The following is a 9,402-nucleotide window of genomic DNA, read 5'->3' as shown; positions in this document are numbered from 1 at the left end:
GAGACCGCAACCAGGTTTCGCGACCACATAAATGTAAGTCAACCGGGGTGTTCAATATGCCACTGTGACGCTTCAGGACAGTCCGGGCTACATACTCTCACCGCGGGCCAGCTCTCAACCTGCCGAGGAGGAGGATGCCTTCAAACAACCGACCGACCCTTCCAAGGCATCGGAAGACAGTCTAGGACACATGGAAAGAGAGCAACCAAGAGCCCCGTTGTTGGACGCAGATTGGCACTGAGACCGCAACCAGGTTTCGCGACCACATAAATGTAAGTCAACCGGGGTGTTCAATATGCCACTGTGACGCTTCAGGACAGTCCGGGCTACATACTCTCACCGCGGCCCAGCTCGCAACCTGCCAAGATGGAGGAAGCCTACGAAGACCGGTCGGTCGGTCGGGGCAGAATCGTAAGTCGAGGACCTGTTTAGAGAGAGCCCAACATAGAGCCGAGAAGATGGAGCGCGCTCATCGTCCCTAACCCTTACCAGTAAGGTATCAAGGACCAGGCTTAGGTAATATGGGACAAAGGCAACGGCAACCTCGACAATCCGGGTTAACTGCTCTCACCGGCGGCCCAGCTCGCAACCTGCCGAGATGGAGGACGCCTACGAAGACCGGTCGGTCGGTCGGGGCAGAATCGTAAGTCGAGGACCTGTTTAGAGAGAGCCCAACATAGAGCCGAGAAGATGGAGCGCGCTCATCGTCCCTAACCCTTACCAGTAAGGTATCAAGGACCAGGCTTAGGTAATATGGGACAAAGGCAACGGCAACCTCGACAATCCGGGTTAACTGCTCTCACCGGCGGCCCAGCTCGCAACCTGCCGAGATGGAGGACTCCTACGAAGACCGGTCGGTCGGTCGGGGCAGCATCGTAAGTCGAGGACCTGTTTAGAGAGAGCCCAACATAGAGCCGAGAAGATGGAGCGCGCTCAGTGTCCCTAACCCTTACCAGTAAGGTATCAAGGACCAGGCTTAGGTAATATGGGACAAAGGCAACGGCAACCTCGACAATCCGGGTTAACTGCTCTCACCGGCGGCCCAGCTCGCAACCTGCCGAGATGAAGGATGCCTATGAAGACCGGTCGGTCTTAAGTCGAGGACCTGTTTAGAGAGAGCCCAACATAGAGCCGAGAAGATGGAGCGCGCTCAGCGTCCCTAACCCTTACCAGTAAGGTAACAAGGACCAGGCTTAGGTAATATGGGACAAAGGCAACGGACAACCTCGACAATCCGGGTTAACTGCTCTCTCCGGCGGCCCAGCTCGCAAAGTGCCGAGGAGGACGCATTTGTCGCCCACGGGGAACCGAGGCCGCTTTCCCGGCGGCTTAGCGGCTCCACATGGGATGGGGCCGCCCCCTCCGGAGAGGGGGGGAGGGAAGCCACCGTGGAGCCGCGTGTGGCTTGCATGCGGGAGCCACGCCGACACTTCCAGCCTCGGGCGAGGCGGAAGACGGCTTTGGACTACTTGCGAGAAACAACCGTGCCCCATGCGCGGGTGCGCCTGGGAGCACCTCGGCTAGAGAGGCCCTTGCGAGCAGCGGACATACGGGGGCGGTCACTGCCTCCCCGTCGTTTAAAGCTTTCTCTCGCGCCTCGGGCTCCGGCGACACCAGCGCACTCTCGGACGCCTTTTAGAGTGATAGAAGCAGCACTGAGCAAACGCACCTCGCGGGAGCGAGAGGTACCGGCGCCCGCCTTAGCAGGACCGCCGGGCTTTTTGGGACACCGGCCGTAGGTGGCCGGGGGCGAAACAGACCCGGACGGTGTGGGAGGAAGACGCGCTCGCCGTAACCGACAGGGCTCCAAAGCACTGCCGAGCGAGTGGTCCCTCCGCCGCCGGGTCGCGGGGAGCCAGATCGATCTGAGGAGTCTTGGACAAATTCCAAAGACTCAAACGGCGCGGGAGCACGTGCTCCTCTCACAGCTTAACGACAGGTGGACGAGGCCGACGAGGACTTCCAGGAGACACCATGAGAGGGCCGGTGCCTATCGCTCACACCCTGGAAGTCACTCTCGGCCACGAACGGTTAGGACTTCCCGCTAGGAAGAACCGTAGGGACTTGGAACACGAAACCAAAATGCCCTCTCACAGGATTTCAGGTGAAGGAGATATTCGCACCCCTAAAAGTGTCACCACCTCAAATACACCGGGGTAAGGTGCCAACTTACCCGGGCTCCTGGAACTGCTGCCCGGCTGAAGCCCAAAATAAAAACCTCATAGGGTTTTTCCTCCAAAACGTCAATGAAGACAGACCTGCCAGCGAGGCCGACGGGGACTTCCAGGAGGCCGGCATGACGTGCCACTACATACCGGTCACACCATGGAAGTCCTTCTCGGGTTGGACCAGGTGCAGCTCCCGCTAGAACGTGCAGCACGTCCTCCTTCACGGTACTCTCGATTGGAGTCGCCAACGTGGCCGAGCTCCTACAACTGCTGGTCGGCCTGGGACTCCAGAAAGAATGTACCAAAGTTCTTTCGTGGAAGTTCAGGTGCAGCGGACCGACCAGCCAATGAGGCCGACGGGGACTTCCAGGAGACACCATGAGAGGGCCGGTGCCTATCGCTCACACCCTGGAAGTCACTCTCGGCCACGAACGGTTAGGACTTCCCACTAGGAAGAACCGTTGGGACTTGGAACTCAAAACCTAAATGCCCTCTCACAGGATTTCAGGTGAAGGAGATATTCGCACCCCTAAAAGTGTCACCACCTCAAATACACCGGGGTAAGGTGCCAACTTACCCGGGCTCCTGGAACTGCTGCCCGGCTGAAGCCCAAAATAAAAACCTCATAGGGTTTTTCCTCCAAAACGTCAATGAAGACAGACCTGCCAGCGAGGCCGACGGGGACTTCCAGGAGGCCGGCATGACGTGCCACTACATACCGGTCACACCATGGAAGTCCTTCTCGGGTTGGACCAGGTGCAGCTCCCGCTAGAACGTGCAGCACGTCCTCCTTCACGGTACTCTCGATTGGAGTCGCCAACGTGGCCGAGCTCCTACAACTGCTGGTCGGCCTGGGACTCCAGAAAGAATGCACCAAAGTTCTTTCGTGGAAGTTCAGGTGCAGCGGACCGACCAGCCAACGAGGCCGACGGGGACTTCCAGGAGGCCGGCATGACGTGCCACTACATACCAGTCACACCATGGAAGTCCTTCTCGGCCACGAAGGGTTAGGACTTCCCGCTAGGAAGAACCGTTGGGACTTGGAACGCGGAGCAGAAATGCCCTCTCACAGGTTTTCAGGTGAAGGAGATATTCGCTCCCCTAAAAGTGTCACCACCTCAAATACACCGGGGTAAGGTGCCAACTTACCCGGGCTCCTGGAACTGCTGCCCGGCTGAAGCCCAAAATAAAAACCTCATAGGGTTTTTCCTCCAAAACGTCAATGAAGACAGACCTGCGAGCTAGGCCGACGGGGACTTCCAGGAGGCCGGCATGGCGTGCCACTACATACCGGCCACACCATGGAAGTCATTCTCGGGTTGGACCAGGTGCAGCTCCCGCTAGAACGTGCAGCACGTCCTCCTTCACGGTACTCTCGATTGGAGTCGCCAACGTGGCCGAGCTCCTACAACTGCTGGTCGGCCTGGGACTCCAGAAAGAATGCACCAAAGTTCTTTCGTGGAAGTTCAGGTGCAGCGGACCGACCAGCCAACGAGGCCGACGGGGACTTCCAGGAGACACCATGAGAGGGCCGGTGCCTATCGCTCACACCCTGGAAGTCACTCTCGGCCACGAACGGTTAGGACTTCCCGCTAGGAAGAACCGTTGGGACTTGGAACTCAAAACCTAAATGCCCTCTCACAGGATTTCAGGTGAAGGAGATATTCACACCCCTAAAAGTGTCACCACCTCAAATACACCGGGGTAAGGTGCCAAAGTACCCGGGCTCCTGGAACTGCTGCCCGGCTGAGGCCCAAAATAAAAACCTCATAGGGTTTTTCCTCCAAAACGTCAATGAAGACAGACCTGCCAGCGAGGCCGACGGGGACTTCCAGGGGGCCGGCATGACGTGCCACTACATACCGGTCACACCATGGAAGTCATTCTCGGGTTGGACCAGGTGCAGCTCCCGCTAGAACGTGCAGCACGTCCTCCTTCAAGGTGTTCGGTTGGAGTCGCCAAGGTGGCCGAGCTCCTGCAACTGCTGGTCGGCCTGGGACTCCAGAAAGAATGCATCAAAGTTCTTTCGTGGAAGTTCAGGTGCAGCGGACCGACCAGCGAGCAAGGCCGACGGGAACTTCCAGGAGGCCAGCATGATGTGCCACTACATACCGGTCACACCATGGAAGTCCTTCTCGGGTTGGACCAGGTGCAGCTCCCGCAAGAACGTGCAGCACGTCCTCCTTCATGGTACTCGGTTGGAGTCACAGGGCTGGCCGAGCTCCTGCAACTGCTGGTCGGCCTGGGACTCCAGAAAGAATGCACCAAAGTTCTTTCATGGAAGTTAAGGTGCAGCGGACCGACCAGCGAACGAGGCCGACGGGGACTTCCAGGAGGCACCGTGAGAGGGCGGGCCGGTACCTATTGCTCAAACCCTGGAAGTCACTCTCGGCCAGGAACGGTTAGGACTTCCCGCTAGGAAGAACCGTTGGAACTTGGAACTCAAAACCTAGATGCCCTCTCACAGGATTTCAGGTGAAGGAGATATTCACACCCCTAAAAGTGTCACCACCTCAAATACACCGGGGTAAGGTGCCAAAGTACCCGGGCTCATGGAACTGCTGCCCGGCTGAGGCCCAAAATAAAAACTTCATAGGGTTTTTTCTCCAAAACGTCAATGAAGACAGACCTGCGAGCGAGGCCGACGGGGACTTCCAGGAGGACGGCAGGAGGTGCCACTACCTACCGGTCACACCATGGAAGTCCTTCTCGGCTTGGAACGGGAGCAGCTCCCGTTTGTACTTCCTCGTTCACGGCTTTCGGTAGGAGTTGCCGAGGTGGCCGAGCTCCTGCAACTGCAGGTCGGCTTGGGACTTCAGAAAATACCATAAAAAAAAAAAGTGTTTTTTATTATGAAGGTAAAACACACAGCGGGACCGAGCCGTGAGCCAGGCCGACGGGGACTTCCAGGAGGACGGCAGGAGGTGCCACTACCTACCGGTCACACCATGGAAGTCCTTCTCGGCTTGGAACGGGAGCAGCTCCCGTTTGTACTTCCTCGTTCACGGCTTTCGGTAGGAGTTGCCGAGGTGGCCTTGCTCGTGCAACTGCAGGTGGGCTTGGGGCTTCAGGAAATAACATAAAAAAAAAAATAATTTTTTATTAAGAAGGTAAAAAAACACCGGACCCGACCAGCGAGCGAGGCCGACGGGGACATCCAGGGCAGCGGCGTGAGAGGGCGGCTTGGTGCCGCTATCGCCGTGGAAGCAGCATTCGGCCTAAGCAGGGAACGCCTCCCGCCCTCCTCTCGTCCTGGAAGTGTTGGACTTGGGAGGCGGAGCAAGTTCTCCCTCTCACAGTATTTCAGGCGTAGGAGATATTCACACCCCTAAAAGTGTCACCTCGCCAATTACACCGGTGGGAGGTGCCAAAATGCCCGGCCTCCTGGAACTGCTGCTTGGCTGAAGGCCAAAATAAAAACCTCATAGGGTTTTTTCTCCAAAACGTGAATGAAGACAGACACGCGAGCGAGGCCGAGGGGGAGTTCCAGGAGGTCGGCATGAGGTGGCCGCGCCTACCGCTTGAGCCCTGGAAGTCCGCCGCGGGCCGGAAGTGCTTGTCGGGCGGGTGAACTACGGGACTCGCCGCGGCCGATGCCCAGCTCCCACAAGGAAGCTGCCGGCATGCAGCAGCTCCCACGGGGCCCCTCTATCCCCCCACGGGTGCAGAAGGCAGGCACACCGCCGCTAATAGGCGGAGCTGGCTCCCGGCCGCTGTCATGCATCACTCGCGGACCGGAAGTGCTTGGCAGCCGGGTGGACACGGCGGGACTCGCCGCGGGCGCTGTGGAGCTCCTACAGGGCTGCCCCCGGGCTGGCACAGCTTCCCCAAAGCTCCTCTATCCCCCCACAGGTGCAATAGGCAGGCACACGCCGCACACGCCGCTCGTACACGGAGATGGCTCCCGGCCGCTTTCGGTAGGAGTCACCGAGGTGGCCTTGCTCGTGCAACTGCAGGTGGGCTTGAGGCTTCTGAAAGTACCATAAAAAAAAAAAGATTTTTTTATTAAGAAGGTAAAAAAAAAAACAGCGGGACCGACCCGCGAGCTAAGCCGACGGGGACTTCCAGGAGGTCGGCATGAGGTGGCCGCTCATACCGCTCTTGCCCTGGAAGTCCGCCGAGGACCGCGGGCGCTGTGGAGCTCCCACAAGGAAGCTGCCGGCATGCAGCAGCTCCCACGGGGCCCCTCTATCCCCCCACGGGTGCAGAAGGCAGGCACACCGCAGCTAATAGGCGGAGCTGGCTCCCGGCCGCTGTCATGCATCACTCGCGGACCGGAAGTGCTTGGCAGCCGGGTGGACACGGCGGGACTCGCCGCGGGCGCTGTGGAGCTCCTACAGGGCTGCCCCCGGGCTGGCACAGCTTCCCCTAAGCTCCTCTATCCCCCCACGGGTGCAATAGGCAGGCACACGCCGCACACGCCGCTCGTACACGGAGATGGCTCCCGGCCGCTTTCGGTAGGAGTCACCGAGGTGGCCTTGCTCGTGCAACTGCAGGTGGGCTTGAGGCTTCCGAAAGTACCATAAAAAAAAAAAGATTTTTTTATTAAGAAGGTAAAAAAAAAAACAGCGGGACCGACCCGCGAGCTAAGCCGACGGGGACTTCCAGGAGGTCGGCATGAGGTGGCCGCTCATACCGCTCTTGCCCTGGAAGTCCGCCGAGGACCGCGGGCGCTGTGGAGCTCCCACAAGGAAGCTGCCGGCATGCAGCAGCTCCCACGGGGCCCCTCTATCCCCCCACGGGTGCAGAAGGCAGGCACACCGCCGCTAATAGGCGGAGCTGGCTCCCGGCCGCTGTCATGCATCACTCGCGGACCGGAAGTGCTTGGCAGCCGGGTGGACACGGCGGGACTCGCCGCGGGCGCTGTGGAGCTCCTACAGGGCTGCCCCCGGGCTGGCACAGCTTCCCCTAAGCTCCTCTATCCCCCCACGGGTGCAATAGGCAGGCACACGCCGCACACGCCGCTCGTACACGGAGATGGCTCCCGGCCGCTTTCGGTAGGAGTCACCGAGGTGGCCTTGCTCGTGCAACTGCAGGTGGGCTTGAGGCTTCCGAAAGTACCATAAAAAAAAAAAGATTTTTTTATTAAGAAGGTAAAAAAAAAAACAGCGGGAACGACCCGCGAGCTAAGCCGACGGGGACTTCCAGGAGGTCGGCATGAGGTGGCCGCTCATACCGCTCTTGCCCTGGAAGTCCGCCGAGGACCGCGGGCGCTGTGGAGCTCCCACAAGGAAGCTGCCGGCATGCAGCAGCTCCCACGGGGCCCCTCTATCCCCCCACGGGTGCAGAAGGCAGGCACACCGCCGCTAATAGGCGGAGCTGGCTCCCGGCCGCTGTCATGCATCACTCGCGGACCGGAAGTGCTTGGCAGCCGGGTGGACACGGCGGGACTCGCCGCGGGCGCTGTGGAGCTCCTACAGGGCTGCCCCCGGGCTGGCACAGCTTCCCCAAAGCTCCTCTATCCCCCCACAGGTGCAATAGGCAGGCACACGCCGCACACGCCGCTCGTACACGGAGATGGCTCCCGGCCGCTTTCGGTAGGAGTCACCGAGGTGGCCTTGCTCGTGCAACTGCAGGTGGGCTTGAGGCTTCTGAAAGTACCATAAAAAAAAAAAGATTTTTTTATTAAGAAGGTAAAAAAAAAAACAGCGGGACCGACCCGCGAGCTAAGCCGACGGGGACTTCCAGGAGGTCGGCATGAGGTGGCCGCTCATACCGCTCTTGCCCTGGAAGTCCGCCGAGGACCGCGGGCGCTGTGGAGCTCCCACAAGGAAGCTGCCGGCATGCAGCAGCTCCCACGGGGCCCCTCTATCCCCCCACGGGTGCAGAAGGCAGGCACACCGCCGCTAATAGGCGGAGCTGGCTCCCGGCCGCTGTCATGCATCACTCGCGGACCGGAAGTGCTTGGCAGCCGGGTGGACACGGCGGGACTCGCCGCGGGCGCTGTGGAGCTCCTACAGGGCTGCCCCCGGGCTGGCACAGCTTCCCCAAAGCTCCTCTATCCCCCCACAGGTGCAATAGGCAGGCACACGCCGCTCGTACACGGAGATGGCTCCCGGCCGCTTTCGGTAGGAGTCACCGAGGTGGCCTTGCTCGTGCAACTGCAGGTGGGCTTGAGGCTTCCGAAAGTACCATAAAAAAAAAAAGATTTTTTTATTAAGAAGGTAAAAAAAAAACCAGCGGGACCGACCCGCGAGCTAAGCCGACGGGGACTTCCAGGAGGTCGGCATGAGGTGGCCGCTCATACCGCTCTTGCCCTGGAAGTCCGCCGAGGACCGCGGGCGCTGTGGAGCTCCCACAAGGAAGCTGCCGGCATGCAGCAGCTCCCACGGGGCCCCTCTATCCCCCCACGGGTGCAGAAGGCAGGCACACCGCCGCTAATAGGCGGAGCTGGCTCCCGGCCGCTGTCATGCATCACTCGCGGACAGGAAGTGCTTGGCAGCCGGGTGGACACGGCGGGACTCGCCGCGGGCGCTGTGGAGCTCCTACAGGGCTGCCCCCGGGCTGGCACAGCTTCCCCATGGCTCCTCTATCCCTCCACGGCTGCAATAGGCAGGCACACACCGCTCATACACGGAGCTGGCTCCCGGCCGCTTTCGGAAGGAGTCGCCGACGTGGCCTTGCTCGTGCAACTCCAGGTGGGCTTGGGGCTTCCGAAAATGCCATAAAAAAAAAAAGATTTTTTTATTAAGAAGGTAGAAAAATCAGCGGGACCGACCCGCGAGCGAGGCCGACGGGGACTTCTAGGAGGTCGGCATGAGGTGGCCGCGTCTACCGCTCGAAACCTGGAAGTCTGCAACGGGCGCTGCGGAGCTCGTACACGGCTGTCCCCGGTCTTGCACAGCTTCCCCATGGCTCCTCTATCCCCCCCATGGGTGCAATATAATTTTTTTAAAAAAAAACAATTTTAGTCATTATTAACCTAGTTCGGTCCCCACCGTTACAGTCGGATGTCAGCTGTAAGATACAGCTGAGATCCGGTGATGATGGCACCGACTCAGCTTCTGAGCCGGTGCCAAACATTGTACGTCATTTTGCGTGAAGTCAATGCTTTCCAGGACGTACATATACGTCCAATGGCGGGAAGGGGTTAAGAAGGTAGAAAAATCAGCGGGACCGACCCGCGAGCGAGGCCGACGGGGACTTCTAGGAGGTCGGCATGAGGTGGCCGCGTCTACCGCTCGAAACCTGGAAGTCTGCAACGGGCGCTGCGGAGCTCGTACACGGCTGTCCC

The sequence above is a fragment of the Rhinoderma darwinii genome, chromosome 1 (assembly GCF_050947455.1).
Source record: "Rhinoderma darwinii isolate aRhiDar2 chromosome 1, aRhiDar2.hap1, whole genome shotgun sequence".
NCBI lineage: Eukaryota > Metazoa > Chordata > Amphibia > Anura > Rhinodermatidae > Rhinoderma > Rhinoderma darwinii.
This window is presented reverse-complemented; position numbering follows the sequence as displayed.